Here is a 22,007-nt window from a genome sequence, read left to right as displayed (position 1 = left end):
CCATAATACACATCTATTCAGTGAACTGTAGTAGCACAAACCTTAAATGAAAATGAAGCATGCCACTTTGAATAAAGTGTGTGAAAATTCTGTTTAACTGTGTACAGATTTTCAATGCACTGGCTCAATGATATCTCAGGTTATTATTTCCTTCAATGAAGGAAAATATGTTATCTCATCTTGTTATCTCATCTTCATCAGTTGAGGGAGAAAATAAATATTTTAATTTATGTGGTTACACATTTATGACTTGGTTTAAGGAGGTGATTTCAGTATAAGTTTCACTTAGTTTTAGCATAGCTCTTTGCATTAAAATTTAACAGTCAGTAAACACATTTTTTTCTCGTGGTAGTGACAAAAGTGTCTCCTGTATATGCTGCATTGTGGTTAGAACTTAATTTCTATTAAAAGCAGTATGTTGTTAATCTCAGAATTTGTCTCTAACACACATACTTAGGTTTTACAGAGCTTTAGTGCCCTGGTTCTGTGCAGTAAAACAGGAGTCTTGTTTTTTGCTTTTTACCTCAATTATCACTACTAAGTTATTGTATTATTTGTGTCTTTTGCTCCCATGTGATTTTTGCAGTGCATAACTAAAAAGAAAATCAAGGAAAATATTTCTTAACGAAAGACTACTGATGTGCTTACTTCCTCAAAGGAAACAAACTGAATTATATAGAGGCATCTTTGTTCTTAGCAATTCACAATTGCTGTAGGTCATGGGTTCATTTTTCTCAAAGCTAAGAATTTGAAGGGGACATAGGGTTTAAATATATTTTAATATTTTAATCATAGTACCCTGCCTTTTCATCTATTATCGCTTCCCTGTGAAGACGTTCCCTAGACTCTTATCACTTTGCAGCTGCCCAGTGGTGTCCTGCAGTGCTCCCAGGGTGAAGGCATTCACGACTGGAATAGGTTGGGACATAGCTCAGGTAATCACAGAGCAGTGAGACCAGAAATGACATAGCTTCTAAAATTTCTTATGCTGATGAGTAAAGAGTGTATGATTTCAGCATTTGTACTCCTTTAGTCATTTCCAAGTTATCAGAATCTTTTGTTATTCATTAGCATATTTTGAGAAGTACATGAATTCTGCTTCATTCATCCATAGAGAAATTGCTAAATGATTTGACATTATACACAATTCCATTTTTAATGGAGTTTAGAGATTCATTAAGAGCATTCTGCTTTCAAGTATTGTTTGGGAATATGAATCGAAATTCAAGGACCCATTGCACCGAGCATAGGGAGTACACGTAACAGAAATATAATCCTTACTCTGAAAAATTCATAATTTGACATTAAATCCATGAACGAAACAGTGCAGGAAGCATGTGGTAACAGCTAGAGTAATATTCAACAGTGTTGTAAAACAAAGAGGAATTCTTGCCCAGAGGAAAAGCAAGACAAATAGTGTCAAGATATGTTTCTGCATGTAAATGTGTACACACATAAGTAAAAGTGCCTTGAATCCAAGATTTGGACTGTGTATATTCTCATCGTGACCTTTCTAACCAAATTGTTTTCTTCTTTTCTTGTGTTTTGGCCCCAAAGGACCACTTGGAAAAAAGCAGGCACAAAACTGCTTGCTTTATAATTCTGTGCTCTAACAGAAGTGCCAATTGAAAATGATGAGAACATATTACACTCTTATGGTACAAGCTACAACAATAATAATTTTGTAGCAAACCATCCATCAGATAGTCAATAAGAAAGCAGTGGAATTATTTTACATTTTCTGAACTTGTTGTCATATATCCTCACACACATAGCATGCCTTAATAAAACTTAATTATGCACATTAATAAAACTTAGTTGTACATGTTCACCCAGGATTCCAGCACTGCCTCTCGAACAGTAAAAACATGGATCTTCAAGGACCTTCAAGGAAAATTCAACGATAATAACAATTCTACAAATTCCCCCAAACAGTCAGGTTTCTGGAGTGTGGGGCCATTACCGACATATTAATTTCACAGAAGCAAGTGGAAAACATGCCTGTCTGTATCACTGGTGTTCATCCCAGCAACCAATAGCTACTTAAACATGATTGCTGTTGCTGTCTATAGGAGGAATAGACACTTCCAAAGAGAGGTTACTCCCATTTTAAGATAGCCAATTAACCTATGGAAAGAATCATCCTTGAAAAAGGGTGAGAATAAGAGAATAGGAGATATGACTTGATTAAAATCATGTGGATTATCTAGAAAAAAAACACAGTAGGATTTGACACTAAATGTGGAAAAAGCAGAAGTCATAGATTGCTTGTGTTTAGAAAGTAAGTCTTCAAATAAACACAGATCTTAAGCATTTGTCAGTTAGTATCCTAACATTTTATCTTCCAAAATATTATTTTTTTCATTAATGATAATCTATTGTACTTAGCTTTAATGGGAAAAATGTGTTCAACAGAATTGCGTTTGTTTCATACCCAATGGGGCCCATTGCATGAGCACTGAGTACTCAGGTACTGGAACAGGAAGTGCTTACTCACTCAACTGATGTCAGGTATCAGTGGGACCACTTTTATCACTAAATTTTGATGGATTTGGCTTTAATTTCTTTGAAGTATGTTTACTTCATTTATCACCAGTTGCTCAGGCCTCCACAAAATTATATAAGGAAAACTAAAATAAAGGAATACTTTACTTACAATGTTTCCTCAATGGTAAACCCTTTGTCTTAGAAAAACTCATTTCAGGGTTTTTCTCACCTGTCCAATATCTTTTATTGCACGAAGATTTCCCAAAAGCCACTAGAACTTTGACACTAATATTTGACAAGCCAAAGTGAAAAAGGTGTTCAATTTGAAGTGCATGACGCAATAAAAAGAGAGCTGCTGATTCATCTCCCTTTTTGTGAACCATATTATTGGCAGATGTATTAGTCAGGTCATCTCCACCCTGTTGTACCACCAAGATAGTTCCCATTCGTGACCAAACTGAGGTACATTTGACCTTTCAGCTTCACTGCATGCTAATAAAAAAACATTCAATTTTTTATCCAACTTTTAGTTTTAATTAAATCCTCCTCTACCTGGCTTATCTTACTTGTTTGTTCCATTTAAAAAAAAAAAAAAGTTCATTTTGTATCTTCTGAAAATAGATATAATCTTTCATATTTTAATAACTCATCTTTCTAGTTTTTATTTATTTGTGCTATTGGAATAAATATTTCAACTTGGAGAAAATGATGTGTTGTTAAAAAGGTGGAGGATATTGCATCACCATTCACCAAATAATAGTGTTAACAATCTCAGCAGCTATCCACATGATTTAAAGGTCCAAAAAGCCAATAGAAGCACTTGTTTACATCTAGAAGGTGCTAAATCAAGATTCAACCTTAGCATTTATCATGAAATAAACCACATGACAGGAGCAGATTCAAACACTTGACATGAAAATTCAGCTTCCTGATGAATATACAGCTAGTGAATGTGCTTGAGGACAGCACAGACCACTCTGTAACATAACTACACTATGAAGTAATTACATTGGTGGGGCAAGATACACACGATGACCATGGGTACTGCCAGAAGCTGAGCTAGCAAAGCTGAACGTTGTTTGTTTTGCCTCAGTGCTATTTTCTTGTGGGTAATGTGCAGCCTCAAGCCGTTTCAGTAAGATCTGACCGTATACTGTGGTATCTTGAGCCCTTATTCAGAAGAATATATATGCTGGATCCCCTGTAAAAGGGAGGAAGCATGCATATGGACACTAGGGAAAAAAGAGAAGTCAGTGCATGGTCAAGCTTTTTCTCTGCCTCTTTTTCTGAAGGTTGAGGTCATCTGTCCTCTCAGAAGAGTCCAAGGTTTCAGAACATGTCTGAAATCTTTAATCCATAGTTATCATGGTGTTACAGGTAAGCAAATGTCTTAATTTAAGAAGGTGGATCATGAAAGAGGAAACTCTGTTTAATTTACCTCAGAAAAAGAGGCTGCCTTATAGCCTGTCCAGATGATACTTCTCTTGGGTTATGACTAAACAACAAAAGTAAAGCAAGCTTTCATAATTACAAAAATTGGAATGAATCTCAGTGACTTTACTACCTCAGAAATCCTCTATCTTTAAAACAGAACCAATTTACATTTTGTTCAGGAAGAATTCTGTAACCTTTACATTTATTAATAGTGAATATAAGATCTTTTGAGATACTGTCATTTCACTCATGCAGAATCCTATTTAAATTAACGTCCTCAACCCAGCTAATTTTAATATCTTGTTGATCTTCTTGGATTGAAAAAAATCCCAGAACGTCTGTTTTGTCATGATTGTATTGGTTCCTACAAATTACCACCTATACATGCAATTAATTTTACCAATATTCCTTTTTTTCTAAAAAACTCGTATGTTTGAAACTTTGTCAAATGTTGTTATTGTTCTTTCTTAATTAAAACATTCAGTTTAAAATCATCCAGACGGAAAAACTGGCTAAAGACTAAGGTATCAGTTGAATGGTACAGACTGCATTTTTTAAATTAATCAGAAATAGAAATTATGCTTTATAGCATGAATAGGTTATTTTTAACATCAAGTTTCAAGAATGAATTTTGCATACTTCTTGAAAAATTTATATCAAGGAGTCTATAATATTGTGATTTGATGTTGCGATGGCAGTTAAGCCCACAGAAATACTTTGGTGGAAAGATATTGAACAAAATTAGAAATCTAATGCCATATTTTTTGGCTCCTCATGTTCTCCAAAGGAGGAAACAACCCAATTTTATATTCAAGCAACAATATTAAAGAAAAAGAGAGGTATAATGAGCAGTCAGTCTATAATAGACATTGAAGATACAGATGCACACTACAGTTCAGCTCAAAAATAATTCTCAATGGATGACACAGCCACCAAAACAGAGCAAAAACAAACCACAGCATTGCTCTCGACACTGCATGCCTTCGTCACTTCTGCCACTTTCAGAAATATCTTTTAAAAAATGTATGGGTTTTTTCTTGCTAGGAAGATCCCTGTGGAAAGCCAAGCATGCAAACAGGGTTACTCTACCTTTATCAAACACTGTTCCTTCTGTCTCTTGAGAAAATCCTCAAGGCCATCATAATTCATGCAGCATTTCCTCCTAGCAAATTTACCGTCTCCACAAAGGGCACTGGACCAGTAAGCTGGCCAATACTGCACGTACTCCCTGGGGATGCTCACACATGCAGGCAGTGGTGATGTACGATTTCTGCATGATGACCTGTTTGCTCACACACTTGCCTTGTGAATGTATCCGGCACCATTTACATGGAGGTATCTTGTGCACACAACATGGCACAGTCCAGCCCTGAAGGACAACAAGGGTGGGAAGACAGCAGGCAGAGAAGGAAAATATTTATAGCACTGGAAAACATCCTAGGCATTTGGTACCATGAACATGCTCACACCCCAAACCCCTTTCATCCTCTCTCAACTCTGCATTTCAAAACACTGGACAGAAATGCTGCCATGTCTTCTGCATTTACATCCCGGAAAATATAATTAATAGCTTGTACAAATTGGTGGAGGATAACCATGGATCTGTGCACATGTTGTCTGTGCTCTTGCCTTATTGAATCCAGCCCTTATGCCAGTGGAAATCCTGGGATGAAGGCACAGGGAAGTATTTATCATCATCCCCATCTATCAAGGATACAGTTTTAGGAAAGTCCATGTGCATTACTGACACACAGGCAAAGGATCAGGGCCACCAACAGCAGATATCTGAGCTCATAAATATTCTAGGCCTATTGTTTTTCTTCCTCAGATCCCTACCTGCAGAGCCTGTGCATGTCAGCAGCACACTTGCCACAAAGCATCCCACCCTTTCTCACGGTTTGGCACATTTGGCTCTACTGCAGCCTTGCCTGTGGGCACACGCAGGACAGCTCTGAGCTCACTTCTCCCCAAGCCAGACCACGAACTGCTGTGAAGTCAGGCAGGACCCAGCCACTCTGAATGGTTCTTTTGCATGCATTTTCTGCTGGGAACGGGTCCTCACCTGTCACCAGCCACCCAGGAAAAGCCAGGGTAGATGGCTGGTTGCAACCACTGTTCCCCTTACTAGGCAGATTTCTCGCTGTGGTGTGCACTGAGAAGAAAAGTTGCTTCTTTTATATCAACAGATGAAATTTATTAACATTTTAATAAAAAGGATTGTGTAAACACTGACTAGTCAGAGTACATGCAAATCAAGTAAATAAATACATTATATGCTGACATCAGCTGATGTTAGCTCTAAAAATTTCATAATGTGACAATAATTTCTGTACCAGACTTGACATTTTACTAAACCAAACTGCAACTGTATGTCAGGGAAGGATAGTAGGAAACCACTAGTAAAAAAAGTGAGTCAGAGAAAGTAAAGCAAACTGGATTAAATAACAGTAAGAAACAGCACAAGCCATCACAATTGCAAGACAAAATCATTACCTTGCTTCAGTAAACCTACTCCATTAATTTGTTCAAAAAACCAATGATAGTCTGTGCATCACATACAAATGACTAAATGAAAAATGGATGTTTTATGAAATAAATATGCAAAACGCAAGTGAAAAAACTTACTTGAATCATATACAGAATATTTGCTCATATACCCTTATGATTCAAAGGTAACCTGAAAACAGATGGAGTAAATATGAATATTGAAAAAGTAGATACATACCAAATAATCTGTGTCTTCAATATAAAAATATATTAAAACTCTGCTAAGTTGGTGCCATGATTAACAATTGCTGAAGCAGAAAGTCAGTCCCTGGGAAAATAAACAGAGAACTGAGGTTGTTTTGCATTTCTATAGCATTCATATCTCAGTGTGCTTTTCAAAAGAATACAAATATTTAAATATTCATCTTGATTTAGAGAAATTCTGAAAACAAGATGACATAAAATGCAAAATTGTTTCCTTTTGAGAGAAAATTATATCAATTTCAGTAGCTGTTTAACTGTTCAAAAGAACAGTTATATTTCATGATATAGGTATGAATTTCAAGAAGAGAAAAACAAGTTAGGCAATCTTTAGATAAGTGAGACTATCTGCAGTTGAGCTGAATAGTTGATTGCTACTCAGAAAAAAAGGCTGAAGATTAAATATTTACTAAAGTCACTTGACTTTGACCTTAGCATTCAAATAGACTCATTTCATAGATCATGTTAAATAGATTTTCACTGTGTCTGAAATTCTTCAGAGCAAGCAGAAGGAAATCTTGCATATGTATAGAAGTATGCTTCCTCTTGCATATGAAAATGGAGGAAACCTTCTTACTTTTTGCTAGGAGCGAGTACTACAAAAGCTATGGACCAAACAGCCTCCTTTGTAAAAGTCTATGAATGAAAATAGTGGGCTAGATGACCACTTATTTAAAGAAATTAGTTCTCTAGTTTGCTGAAACTTAAAGCATCTTGTTAGTAAGTGAACTAGGCATGTTTATACTAACCAGTGTGTTGACCTTTAAGAGTCTATTACTTTTCCTCCACTTGCAAATGTGATTGATGAACTATTTTATTTCAGGGACACCCATGAAGGAAATAGCTCATATTATTATAGTACCTTTCCATTAAGTAGTCTATTCTAGTAACCTGAATTTAAAATGCTATATATGCTTTATATGCATCTTTTACTGTTGAATTTTATGAACCAAAATGTATATAAGCAGTAATGAAAAGTACGTGCCATACAGTGATATGAATGTAAAGTCTAGTCTATTTTTTTTTCTTCCTCTATACTCCATTTCATACTCCCTGCTCAGTAGCCCATTTTGCTGATCTGTATAGAATAGTCCAAGAATTGCAATATATTTCTAATGATGCCTAAATTAAGCCTTTGAATTTTTCGTGCTTTTCTCCTTGAACACAATATATAAGGACAGAGTTTTCAATAATCCTATTACTTAGGACAGAAATAGGCTAGGGCTAGTGGAGTGTCTGATGCTTTCAACTTCCAATTAGTGAGTGCGGTTCCTGCATATAAATTTGTGGAGTAATTCAGCTGCTGTTACAGTTATCAAACAAGAAGCACAAATATTGCATATCTTCCAAGAAAGCAGATTTTAAAGTTGTTATCACCTATAAATGATATTGTTTACTAAAATCTACTTCTCTCATTACATGTTCTGAATATAGGATGCTTTGTGCTTCAAGATAAATTCTTCTCTAAAATGACTAGGAAGCCAATAAGAACACCTCAGATGATACCTTAAACTGTTATTCCTGTCTTTATTTGAATTTACATGACTGCATATTGACACAAGTTAATTGTGCTAATTTTTCTTCCAATGGGATTTGAGTCCTTTTGGAATTACAAATTTTAATTTATGCCTAGAATTTGGCAAGTATCAAGCACTTTAAAACTCTCTCATCCTTTCTCTCAGATACTCATAGACCTAATTTCTTAGCAAGAAGATGTAAAGCAAGAGATCACCATTATAGCTAAGCAGGTTTGTGAGCCAGGGATAAGAATATGGAATCTATAAGAACAGAATCCTCCTATTAACACCTTGGGCATTTGGAAATTATCCTCTTGGCAGAACTATAACTTGGATAAAAACTGCTGGGGTGATTTTTTGATCCATTCATTAAGATAAATACACAACAATTATTTCTATTAGAATAAAATGTGGAGGGGAAAAAAAAAAACAACACACAAAACAAGCATGTTGCTGAAATACTGTTTAGCATTTGTGCTTATATAAGGGTTTTGCTAAAGCAGTATTCAAAGTATACTTCATAGAGCTTGTGAACAACAGCTGATCTATTCAGAGGGAACGGGCTAAGCAGGGCAGAAGGTTGGTACGAGGTGCGCTGTTCTGACAGAGGGGAATAATGGAGACAAGGCTGGTAAACAGGGAAGGAACTGGTGCCCATGGGATAAATATGGGGCAAGGACATCCATGTCAGAATGTACCAAAGGTTAAAACTGGTTTAGGAAACAGGAAAAATCTCTTCAGTAAGTGTGGGAGTTTTTTCCACCTCTATACAAAAAATGGAGTCAGAATCAAATAAACTTTGTCTTGATCTTCAATGTATTGTTCTGTGTCAATTCCCATTTCTGGGCATGCACATGATAACTCTTTTTAGATAAAATTTGTCAGGACTATGCATTGAAAAATAACCTGGCACACTATCTGAAAAGGTGTTATGTCCACAACCAGGCACTGGCACAGAATAATATCCTGCAGGTCTTTGCCATTTGTGGTGGGCTAACACTGGCTAGCAGCCAAACTCTCACTTGTGTCCTTGCTCACATTCCCTCTGTGGGATAGGGTGTTTGGAGGACAAAGCAGGAAGGCAGGAATGAGAAAGTTCCTGGGTTGAGAAAAAGACAGAGAGATCTCTTATCAGCCACCATCACTGGCAAAATAGTTTCTACTTGGAAAAAGAACTTCATTTATTACCAATAAAAATAAATATTCAATTAGTGGTTTGGGTAGAGGGAAACAAAAAGACAAACATTAAAACAACTTTTCTTCCCCTTTTCCCAGGCTCAGCTTCACTCCAGACTCTACCTGTTGCTGAGCTGTGCAGGGGCTCAGTGGCTACAGTCAGTGCACAGCAGTTCCTCTCTGCCCCTCCTTCCTCGGCACAATTTTCTACTGCTCCAGCATGGGTTGTCCATGGGCAGTGGCGCGAATATCTGCTCGGGCATGGAGAACTCTCTCCTCCACCTTTGATCTTGGTGTTCACACTTTTTTTCCTCACTCTTAAATACATTTCTCTGAGTTGCCCCCACCTCGGCTGGGGGGCTCAGCTGTGTCCTGCAGTGCTTGGTTGGAGCCACAAGAACCCTCCGTTTCTGTCATGGGGCAGCCCCAGTCTCTCTTCACAGAGACCCCGTGCAGCCCAACTCAAAAGCTGGAAGCATCTGGTCTTAACCAGCTCTGTGTCTTTGGAAGGGATATGACCACCTGTTGGTGACGTGGCTCTTACGTTGAAATCGTTTAAGAGAAAAACATACCCAGTAAGGGTTGTTAGAGCTGGCCAATAAGCAGTAGAACAATGCAAAACAAATATCCCGGCTTTTTTACTGCAATTGGTCATCTCTTCCCTTGAACTATACAGGATGCCTCTGGTCTGGACCGTCAGGGGTTGTACGGTGAGGTGACATGAGAGAGATGGTACACAGATCTTTCTGGATCTCGATGAGATAAGACCAGCAGCAGAGGGCTTAATGAGGTAGCTGCTTTAATAAGACAGAATAAGAAGAGGAATATAGATAGCAAGCAAGTCTTAAATCCCTTCAGATGCTGGCCATCCTAAGTTCATGAAGCCTCAGATGGAGCACAGAGAGATTTTCTCACAGCATGCTAAGCAGAGCAGATCCTGCCCATGGAGGGAATCTTTCCCTTTTAGTCATTCAAGCTGATATAACATCTTCTTACAAGAAAGCAGATGTACTTCTAAAGTTTATTCACATGAGAACTTGCTTCACTTTTAGATAAAGCTAAGGCCACGCGAGTGGCTTAAGCGCCAATGCCATGGAGAAGCTGCCCACAGGCTTCTTTGTTACAATGAGCTAGCTGAGGTTGTTCTGTGGCCAGGTCATTTGGGCACCACAGCACAGACCTGAGGGTCACACTGTACAACATACAGCACAGGCCCAGACCCACTCAAGTACACTTCTGTGTGGGTCTCTAAATTCCTAAACGTGCAACAGTCTCCTGGTCAGGATCAATACATCTTATAACACAGAGTACCAGGTTTCATTCCAATATCTGCCAAGGCTTTTATAGAGCCAGGCCTTAGTCTAGCCAAAGTGCTTGGGATCTGCACATATTGAGATAATGAATTAACTACTAATCCCCCTTGGTAGTCCTGGCTAGACGATTCTGTGGACTTACTTAAATTCTGTGCAAGAAGACAACTTCTGACTAGCTACTTGACACATGCATACTCCAGTAAATGCCAGAGGGAAACTGCTGAAAGCATTACCTGGAAGCCAAGTACTCAATTTTCAAGTGCTCATGAATAACAAGGTTTTAAGACTTGTTTGTTTTTGTTTTTTGTTTTTGTTTTTGTTTTTTTTTCAAAATAATACTGCAAGTATGTGTATCCTTAATTCAGTCAAAAGGGAATTACCTACAAATTTACCAGTAATATCAACTATAAAAAATCTTTTTTGCTGCCTTTCATTGAGTGTTGTGTAATGTTGCTATAATGCTTTAAAGCAATTACTGTTTCACTCAGTTATAGTTGTACTTCAGTGATGGCTAAATAAAATTTTCTATAGTTGTTCTGACTGAAGACACAGATATTGGATGTCTTTCTAAAATATAGTGTTATTTTTTGTTCATTTGGAGTTAATACATAATTACTTGCTCCTGATGAAGGTGCCGTCATCTGTCTGTACAGCTGGCACAGGTACTGGTCAATGGTCTGAGAGGGATGAAGGATTATGAATCACACAGGCCAAAGACCAACACAAATTCAGCCCTAAAAATAAGCCATCACAGACAACTCTCTGGAAAAGATCCTTGTTTGAGTTACCCGAAGTCTCAGTAAGGCAGACCAAACATCTTTCCTACCTCAGCCTGGCTCACTGAAGTTTTACCTTCCTGCTGATTATCTTATTCCACTGAGTAGTTCCATAGTTTCGTCTTGCACTTCTGACAGGGTGCGACATCTGGAGTCCTAGTCTATGTCTGCTCAGGGTGGACTGGAGTAGGTTGCTGCATATTCACTGCAGGAGAAAAATGTGCATGGATTATTTCATGGAATAGATGGTACCTGTAATTTTGTTCCCAAGCTTATGTAGAGATAATCGTTCATCTGATTATAGTGTTTGTAAACTTATATTAGTCTCTGAATTAGCTAAATTCTACAGAATTTGGGAAATATTGAGTTGGAACTTCTGCCTAGAGAGAGAACAGGAAGGGAGGAGGTAACAGACCTATGGTACTCCTTTCTTTGCTTCTGATACAGGAAATACTGGGGTCTCTCAGCAAAGCTGCTCAGAGTCAGACATGGATATAGAAGAGTTTCATCCACCTCTCCAGAATCCCTGACAACAACCTCAGTTCTCACTGGTTCTCTGCTATTCACAAACTACTTTTAGGCTGAATCTGAACTGCAATAAACAGAAATTATTTTACCAAATATGACCCTTGCATCTTACAACCTCTATCATTTAATCAGTCTGATGAGTTTTCGAGTTAAATTCTATTGCACTTTGAATTAATTGCTGAGACCAAGTTTAGATTCAGGCAAGAATGCAAAAGATCCCTTTCTATGGACACAGAGATGTTTTCCATACAGGATAATCATCAAGTAAATGGATCCTGGCCATTCTTCCATCATTTATCTTCTTCAAAACATAGTTTGAAAGCTTAAAACCTTCTATCAGCTAAGTAGACAAATCTGATATCTTCAAAGCAGGTTGATTTAAAGTAACAGGTTTGGTTGGTCTTTGACTGGGATAAACACCAAAGTGTCTTCTTACCTTATTAAAACCGGAATCCAGACATCTAGGAAATTCTTCATTAGTCCAAGAAGTATCCCATAGATCAATTGTCAGTCGATTGCCACCCTAACTAGCAGAATGAAACAAAATATTTCTAATAGGATTGACCTTTGTATGCTATTGGAAGGTGACACTAGCTTCAGCATGAAGAAATCCTTGGGGAAGAAGTCTCAAGGGAAAGGTTATTCTGCAGCTAACCAGTAATGAGAATTTTCCTCAGTGAATCACTGGCAAATTAGCTGCCTTGAAAAGATTGTATTTAACATCAACAGCAGAGGAAGCTATTTGAGGATATTTTTTCAAGCATTAGATCAATCACTAGGACTTGCACAGCCATATCAATGCTCATTTTCAAAACTTCAAATGTTTTGGAGGACATGCAGGACATCCCTGAGTGTTTTACATGAAAAAAATTAATAATTTAGAAGAACTCAGTTTGATTAACTTAACTGGAGGCACATATTTACATGAAGGATGTCAAAGAATAGGATCACCCATGAAAACTGTTAATGCTGTGAACCTGATGCAGCTGGAGGTGCAGTAATCAAATGGATTTCTGGTTTGACATCTTTTGCCATGTGCCCAACTCCACTGGGGTAGTAGCCACATAGTTATGCAGGCAGTAGGCATATGTGCATGTAGTAATTCTGAACAGAGAGTAAGAAGCCCAGAAACAGGACAGATGGTTGCCTCATAAAGTCTCCAGGGAATATTCTGAACTGTTGAAACCTATGGGTCTAAGGGCTGCAGGTGGACAGCCTGCATCACTGCTGTCTCCACCATGGGCTGCACCACAGGCAGCACCATGGGTTGCAGGGGAATCTCTGGAGCACATCCTCCCCCTCCTTCTTCACTGACCTTGGTGTCTGCAGAGTTGTTTCTCTCATGTTTTTCTCAATCCTCTAGCCAGCTGCTGTTCTGCAACAGTGTTGTTTGTTTGTTTGTTTTTTTCTCCCTTCTTAAATATGTTCAGAGGCACTGCTACTATCTCTGATTGGCTCAGCCTTGGCCAGGGCAGGTCCATCTTGGAACTGGTTTGCATTGTCTCTATTGGACATAGCAGAAGCTAGGAGCTTCTTACAGAAGCCAGCCCTGTAGACAAAAGCAAACTCTGTAGCTACTACCAAAACCTTGCCATGTAAACCAAATACAGTCTCCATGATTTGAGTGTACTAATTGTCTTGTATGGAAGGAACTGAAGCAGATACACAACAGCACTCCAAAACTTCTTGTGGTCTGAACAGAGGAAGTTTGCAATTAAGTGGGGAGCACATACCCATAGTAAATCATTGATAACACACAGCATTTTAACTTCAGTCTGTTGAACTTCTGAGGAAGCTGGTGAATTAATTAATACCTTTCCAACAGAGTAGAAGCAGAGTAAGTATGACTTAGGAAAATCGTTCTATCCTGAGGCTTTCATATGTAGTTCATTGAAGTTTGAGCCAGGTCACTAAGGTCCATAAGTCATCATTATTCAGTTATGTAAATTAAGGTTATGGTCTAATTCACATTCCTGCTGGGCAGGGACACAGAAGCTTATACTAACTGTTGCTGATGAAATAGTTCAGAGTCTTGAGGGTCTGAGTTTCCACTTTTTTTCCAGAGGGCACCAGTCCTGATTTTGTCTGGGATAGAGTTAATTTCCTTACTAGTAGTTGGTATAGTGCTGTGTTTTGGATTTAGGATGAGAATACTGTTGATAACACACTGATGCTTCACTTGTTTCCAAGAAATGTTTGTACCAAGTCAGGGACTTTTCAGCCAGAAGGCTGCAGGTGCACAAGAAGCTGGGAGGGGCACAGCTGGGACAGCTGACCCAAACTGGCCAAAGGGATATTCCATACCATATCGCATCACCGTCAGTATATAAAGCTGAAGGAAGAAGAAGAAAGGGGGGAACATTCTGAATGATGGCATTTGTCTTCCCAAGTAACTGTTACACATGATGGAGCTCTGCTTTCCTGGAGATGACTAGATACCTGCCTGCCGATGGAAAGTAGTGATTTAATTCCTCTTTTTCTGTTTTGCTTGTGTGCATGGCTTTTGCTTTACCCATTAAACTGTCTTCATCTCAACCTATGAGTTTTCTCACTTTTACTCTTCTCATTCTCTCCCCTACTTCACTGGCAGGGAGTAAGCAAGCAGCTGCGTGGTGCTTAGTTGCCAGCTGGGTTTAAACCACAACAACACCTCCCTCAAAAGTTACTGTGAGTTAAAAATTAAGGCAAAAATAAGGTTTTGCTGGGGACTTTGTGGCCAGAAGATATAAAGAGCATGTCAACAAGTTATGTGAGGGGGGTTGTGACAGATTTATCCTTTATATCCATAATTATCTGAAAGGAATTAAAAACTCATTTGTAAAACCATCAAGATGGAGTCAAGAGTGTCTAACAATGATTAAAAGTTACGCAGGTGGTTCCCAGACATCTAAAACCTGGTAGCAGTGACCAGTTATCACTCAAAAAGAATACTTACCTCAAAAAGGGAAATTTCTTTAAATTTTGCTCTTTGTTATAAGTCTACAACACATGTTGCATAGTGCTAAAATAGTTAGCCAAAGCTAAATAGAGGATTGAGGAAAAAAGGTGAAAATTATCTGAAAATATGTAGTCAGAGATACTAGCACTCTTTTGAATAGTTTTGACTGTTCAGTATGATAAAAATGGCTGCTTTACACAAAGGATATCATCATCAAACCCTGGTTATACAAAAGCATTTATGGTGAATATGACTCAGGTAGAGAAGCTGGTATCTGATAGTCTGGCCTGAACTGAAAGAAATATCACTGGACATCTGAGTTGGAGGTACAAATGGCAAAGATGCTGAGCATCCCTGAGGATAATGAAATGATCAAAAAGAAGGGTTAAGAGGGAGCAAGGTAGTAAACAGACACCTAGTAAATAATATCTGCTAAAAAAGATTAGAACAATATTAGACTCTGAGTAAGTAGCACACACACAGGATTACAATCACCCCTGGTATTTGGTAATATAGATGAAGAGGATGAGCATTAGCAGAGACACTTGCAACATCAGAGTGAATGAGGTGGTCTGTAAAAGCCCAAGGTCATCCTGACAGTGATTTGTAGGTAACATGTTATCTTAAAAACTGAAGGTGTAGCATAAATCAAATAAAGCCAGAATATGACTAGAATGAGAGAAAAAATGGGTATGTAGAGGAATTGCTGTGTCATGTCATGCAAAACATGGAACAAGACCCCTGGAGCACTGCGTTTGTACCTGTAAGGAGGAGTACTCATTGACACTGAAACTTGCACAGTCCTGTACCTAGATACTTTCTCCAAAGACATCACTGATTTTGTTTTACTTTTCAATAAAAGGTATGACCATACTAGGCAGGCATTTCTTGTCTAGATTTATACATGAATGAACCAATATTTCTGGGGGAAGCTGGTGACTGTAAAGTTCAAAAACTACCTCGTCTGGGTTAATGATCCACAGATTTAGGAAGACACTAATCCTTTTATGTGCTGGAATTTCTCAGACAAAGCTGTGGAGGACAAAGGCTGTTTAGGTACAGCATAGCAGTGCCTTTATCTCCAGAACAAATGGAGTTTAGTGCAGCAAAGCATCATCAATCACTGTGGCATGTCAGAGAGGAACCCAGGTGCTACAAGGGGTCTGTTTACTGAACACCAGGATCTCAGTTATCTCACCATAAGATATAGACAGTTACACACAAAGTACTACACTGCATTATTAGACAATGTTATGTCCTTTCCTGAGGGAGGAAATAGTGGGATAAAGTGAATGACTGCGAAGGATCCTCCTGTGACAGAGGAAGTTGTTGCATTTCGGCTCAAATTTAGGCTTAGGCATGATTTCAATCTTCCAAAAATTTTAACCCCAGTACAGGAGAAATCTTTGACTGGTCTTACTCTTCAAGAACATCAATATCCACTCTTGGGTTATCACTGCTTACCTACAGATTCCTTTATAGGATGCATTGCAAGACTATAGCGTTTTAAACGTGAACTTTCTTCAATCACAAATCTTCCAGCTGAGGGCTCTAATTAGGCCCATGTTCATTTGTGAAGGCAGAATCTTTGAAAGGGAACCTGATGAAAGGTATCTTACCCTCTGACACTTTAGGAAAAGGCAAAAAAACCATTTTGAAGATTGTTATGAAAGTTCTTTTTTAACCAGCATGGTAAGGATTGAAATGGGAAGAGATTTTCCATGAAAGGGTTAGAGCAAGAAAGACATTCTGTCAAAGAAAAAGGTTACTGAGAACATATTTCTGAGCAGCCCCAGGAAATTTTAAAAAAGAAGTTAAATCCTAAAGAAATTGGTAACCAATTTAGCCCTTGCTGAGAGTTTTGACCAGAGGATAGACAAAAACTTGTTTTTTCAGTCAGACTTCACTTGGCTCTATGTGAGAAGAAACCAGAACTCCCTGTGTGGTGCCTTAGTCACAGTCCCTGATCAAGAGCCTCTGGTGATTGAGCTGCTCGCCAGACTTAACCATGGCAGTAAGAACAAGGAGAAAAAGAACAATGTGGAGGTGAGGGCTGTGACTGTACTTGTTTTGGGTGCTTTTAAGGCTCATCACCAAATGTCATGCAGCACTTATTAGTCCCAGTGTTGTTCTGACATCTTCTAAAAATCACTCCTTGAGACTATCAGGAAATCTTACTGTTAGGAGTGTCTACTCCAGAAATAAGAATGATGTGAACTAGATTGTGCTTGACTACTATTTGTAGTCAAGAAAATCTCCACCTTTACATTTTTGTCTCTGCATTTTATATAGAAGTTTTATTGTTATACCACAAGGTGGAGGAGGCACCATCTTTCAACTTTTCATAAGGATGTTATCAGCCCAGTGTGTTCCCAGTAATATCAGATGCACTGTGACCAAAGAAATAAAGGAGTCAGCAGTATGTATTGCTTCTAGTCTTTTAACTGAACAGCATGAAGAGTGCCTCAGTGTGTTTCAGCACATTTATCTTTCCCGTAAGACAAGCAAGTGACTATTGCCAAAACCTGCCTGCTTCACTAGGAAAGGGGTAGAGGAACATAGATTACACGTCCTTTGATACCTGAGGATCTGCCTCCAGTGTGCAAAGCAATGGTGTGTATCCAGAACGAGGTTCTTTGTAGGGTCACGATACAGCTCTGTGTACACCCAGATACTGAAATGAGGCAAATTCTCAGGTCTCCCAGTGTAAACATAACCAGAACATATTACTATCTTAATCTGTTCTTTTTCTGTTTCCTATTGTCTAAGCCTTTTATTTGATAGAAGTCTACTTTTTAACCTTTTCTCCTAAGAAGTGATAAGCCCCACTTTAAGGATCCTTTAACTTAAATAAATGTCACCCTTCTAGATAGGCAGTGGTAGTGATTTTTTTTTTTTTCCTAGGGGGTGAAGAGAGCGTGGAAAGAATAATATAGCACTAGAAAAATATTTGTTCTTGCAAAAATTAATAGGAACAATTGGAGCCGAAAGATGGATACCAATAACACTCAGAGAGAACACATATACATTATTGTCAGGTAGCAACAATATGCATATCCTCAGATATGAAGAACAGTTTGAAATTTTCGTCTGAATGTTTGAATTTAGTTTCACCAAGCAGACAATGATCTTTTCAGGAAAAATAGGCCAAAGTTGAGTTTTCGAATGCATTTATTCTGCTAGCTGTTCATACAATCTAGAAAGGGCATTCTCATCTCTGAATGTTATGCTATTCTGAACATCTATTTGCTGAGTGGACAACATAATCTCACCTGTACTCCAAGGACATGTAGGTTCTATATGATGTGCTGCCACTTATTGGTTGGAAAGTATCACATTGGACCCTTGCAAGTCTGGCATCCTGGTAATCCATCTAGAAAAGACAGCCATGTACTGTGCTGTATATACCAACTTTGAGTAGAACCCAGAACATGCAATAATGGAGTGAAGATACAGCCATAATGAGCTCTTCCATCTGAGAAATCAGAAGTACTTCCAGACCTAGTGATGTAGATGTTACCAAGTGTTTTTAATCTCGTTCGAACTGGTTTATACCTCTGAAATAGCATCTGAGTACTTGGTGTCTACAGATGACTTGATAAATCCTTCCACATAATGGCAATTTTCATGTAAGACAGTGTTTTAAGTATAGCCACTGCTGGCCTTTATTTTTCAGAACTGTGTTCAGAAGAAACAAACTCTCAACATGTGCAAAGATTTTTAGTCAGTATGACCCAAAGTAGTCTCCTCATTAGCAGTGTGGATGTATGGTAGATCACAGCTGAATGGGAGAAAAAAATGAAACGGACATTGGATAATCAGGAAGACTAGATAACCATTATCCAAAACAGAGAAGAAATACACTATACAAGAAAGGAAACTTCTGTGACAACAAACGGAATAGTAAACAAGTGGCTGAATGCAACATTGGCTATGATAAGATTCCTACAGTGAATGCAATTACAGAATATAAACACTAAAGAGAATTCCTGACAACAGAAGTGTCTCAGGCAGGGATGGACATCTTGAACTGGGGAAGAGAGGTATCACAGAGAATTATAGCTCCCATAGTAGACAAAAATGGGTGCTGAGAAAAGGATGTAAGGAGAGCAGAAGGGTAATACTCCACTTTTCACTCTAATGTCTAATTTTCAACCTGTAATAGTTTTCAACACAGGGCTTGTGTCCAGTTTTTTATTGTCCAAGAAAGAAATTTACAAAGGAGTGTCCAGTAGAGTGCCAATAAATGGGGAGAGAGATGGACAATACAACATGAAAGGAGACATTGAAGAGTTTGGGTTTGTTCTGTGGTCAAAAGAGGGCACTAAAGAGTGACCCAAATGTACCTAATGGGGAGTTAGAAAAAGGCACTAGAGTTTTCTCAGAGGCATAGCCAACAGGTAACAGGCAACAGTCACAACTTGCAGTGAGAGAAATTTCAAGTAGATGCATGGAAAATATTTTTACTAAAAGAGCTACTAACCACTGGAACAGTTTGCTCAAAGTGGTTGTGGCATCTTATTGCTTGGACCTGAGTAACTTGTACTAACTTGGAAGTTAGCTCTACTTCTAGCAGAAAGTTGGACTAGATGACCATCCATGGTCATTTCCAACCTAAATTGTTTGATGATTCCATGCGTTCATGACTGCCTGAGTTGGAAGCAATTTCCCTGTAGAACCATAATAGATTTCTCTACAGAATTTGTAGAGTTTCCTTTTAAATCTGTGTAAACCTTCAGTATCCACAAAACATTTTGGCCAGGAGTTCTACTTGCTTAAAGAACTACCCTTTTTGCTGATTTTTAAAACTTTCCTAATGGGTTCATTTGGTTTCCTGTGGTCTTACTTTAAAAGGGAGAGGAATGAATCAAACATTATCCACTGTTTCCATGATACCTGTGATTCTATGGACTTGTACTCTTTTTTTTTTTTTTTAGACCTGAGGACTCAGTGTAGTCATGATATTGCAAAGTTTCATCCTAATAGAGTTATCAGCTGTTCATGTCTCTATGTAAATAGCTTCATGATGGTATGAACAGATGACCTTGTATAAGTCATAGTACTTTAGAATAAAATACTTTTGTTTGTAGTCCTTTGCTGGATTCTTAAGAACAGTAACAGGACTGCATTGCACCTTAGTATTTTACATTCATCTTGGAATTCAAGTACAGCTTTCTTCTTTTTCATACTCTAGTATCAAAATGTGAAAAATATTGAGCTTTGTGACAGCTCTTCATCACTTTCTCTTGACTCGTAGTTATTATGTATCATAGTACCTTGACCTGCTGGTAGTTGCAGAGGGGATAGTACTAAGCTAAATAATGGTGGTAGTATATAGATACAAAGAACAGTTCTGTTCTTTCAAATCTGAAAGAGATACCATTTAATAAGGAGAAGGGAACTTATTTCCTGTAATAGTAGCCAAAGAAAATATTTTGCTGCCCTTCAAGCAGGCCTGATTCAGTACCACTGATTCCAGCAACAAGATACACAGCCCCTCTATCCTGTTGATCAACAAATTCATGGCAAGGCTACTGAGCTTTATGAATTTTCTATGGTGATACTGAACTGACTTTTCAATTAATGTTAGAAGGAAATTTTATTTTTATGTTTATCTCTCAGTCTGATAGACAATTTTCAGTAATCAGTCATTTGAACTGACTGTATCTTTTTTCATCGGTTGATTTTGTTCCTTTACATATTGTTTGATCAGTGCCGGTTCATGCAAATATGCTTTCATTGCGCTCTTTTCTTTGAATTTCTCGAGTTTACTTTAACAAGGTTAGTGCAATATGCCTGCAAGGAAAACAGCATTGTTATTACGTTTTTCCCAGTATATGGTTAATATCTTACTGAATTTGCAAGACTCATTTTTCCTCATTCCTAGCTTCTGTGAAAACGATTCACGGATTTCTACAAAAACACAGAAACCCAGGTTCCTCCCTCCTAACTTAAGGCATCTAGCTGAAATACAAATATTTAAGGACTAAAGCACCCTAGATTCCTGTAGACAATAGAAAGTGGTGAGTCTCTCAGCTCTCCAGAACATGTTGTAGCACTTCTAAGACCTTTGTTTAATTCCAGAAGTGACATGGAATGAATCTGGACTTGATTTATCTTGGCTGTGTTTTTCTCTTTTATGTAAAAACATGAACAGTCACTGCACCGAGATTGTGAGATTAGTTTCACTACAGGATTTTTACGCAAAAATATTAAAGTATTACAATGAAGATAGCCAGTCTTAAAGTATGAAATAAACCGCACTAATCTAGGAGTTTGGTACGTTATTTTCCTGCACTTCTGTAGGCATGGTAGATAGATTTCATCCACCTACAAGATATACTAAACTGTATTTGTATCTGTCACCTTTGGCTCCCTTTATAATTAATAGGGAGAAATAGTAATTTTTAGAATGTGATACCTCACAAGGATGTTTTTCTTGGTGCATAATTAGCCAGATTGATGCTAGTTATTTTATTTTTGAATCTTCTTCTGAATCAGTAGATACTGGTCATTGCTGAAGATCTGACACTAGTCAAAATGTACTCTTGCTCTGAGCTGTTCTCTAAAAAAAAAAAAAAAAATGTTGTTTATGGATTTGTCCAGATTTAGGGATGGAAGAAGTTCTTATCAGGTCAGGATAGCATGCCTGTCATGAGTCTTCTTCTTATGCAGCATGGAGAAAATCTACTCTGTAGGTATTGCCTGGTGTATGTTGCAGAGGACTCAGTTTATGGGCTCTGGAGCCAGAGACTGGAATACTGATCTTTTCCAGACTGCGACATTGATGTCTTCCAGTCTCTTCACAATACACAAGATAGCTTTTATGCTGTTTTAAATGTCTAAGTAATTAAAATATTCAGTTGTAAATCTGAGTATAAGATCTCCAGTCATATGAAGTAGATGAATCTCCATTTTGATAGATTGATGAAAGATGATTCTTAAAGAGCTTTTAGAAGTGAAAATTATTAATATTTTAGAAACTTACAAAGAGATGTGGGAAAAGATACTGGAATTTAATTTGCATTGATGTATGCATACTGTAACTCCAGTTATAAAATATGGGACATGATTTAGACACAACTACTTT

The 22,007-nt window shown here is 37.9% G+C and overlaps 1 long non-coding RNA gene across 6 annotated transcripts in view; it reads right to left on the bottom strand.

Moving 5' to 3' along the window:
* Positions 1–22,007, bottom strand: part of LOC139827624 (uncharacterized) — a 78,430-nt gene that overhangs the window by 36,743 nt on the left and 19,680 nt on the right. For 4 of the 6 annotated variants that reach the window (XR_011738496.1, XR_011738491.1, XR_011738494.1 and 1 more), the window contains exons 1-2: positions 6,647–6,988; positions 5,011–5,290 (exon numbers count right to left, since the gene is read on the bottom strand). This is a non-coding gene — a long non-coding RNA (uncharacterized lncRNA). Of the gene's footprint in view, positions 1–5,010; positions 5,291–6,646; positions 6,989–11,501; positions 11,657–12,415; positions 12,496–22,007 lie in introns of those variants that run through there. The other 2 variants (XR_011738492.1, XR_011738493.1) reach the window with 2 other exon arrangements.

The sequence above is a fragment of the Patagioenas fasciata genome, chromosome 3 (genome assembly GCF_037038585.1).
Source record: "Patagioenas fasciata isolate bPatFas1 chromosome 3, bPatFas1.hap1, whole genome shotgun sequence".
Taxonomy (NCBI): domain Eukaryota; kingdom Metazoa; phylum Chordata; class Aves; order Columbiformes; family Columbidae; genus Patagioenas; species Patagioenas fasciata.
The sequence above is the reverse complement of the archived record's forward strand: the minus strand, read 5'-3'. Positions and strand labels throughout refer to the sequence as shown.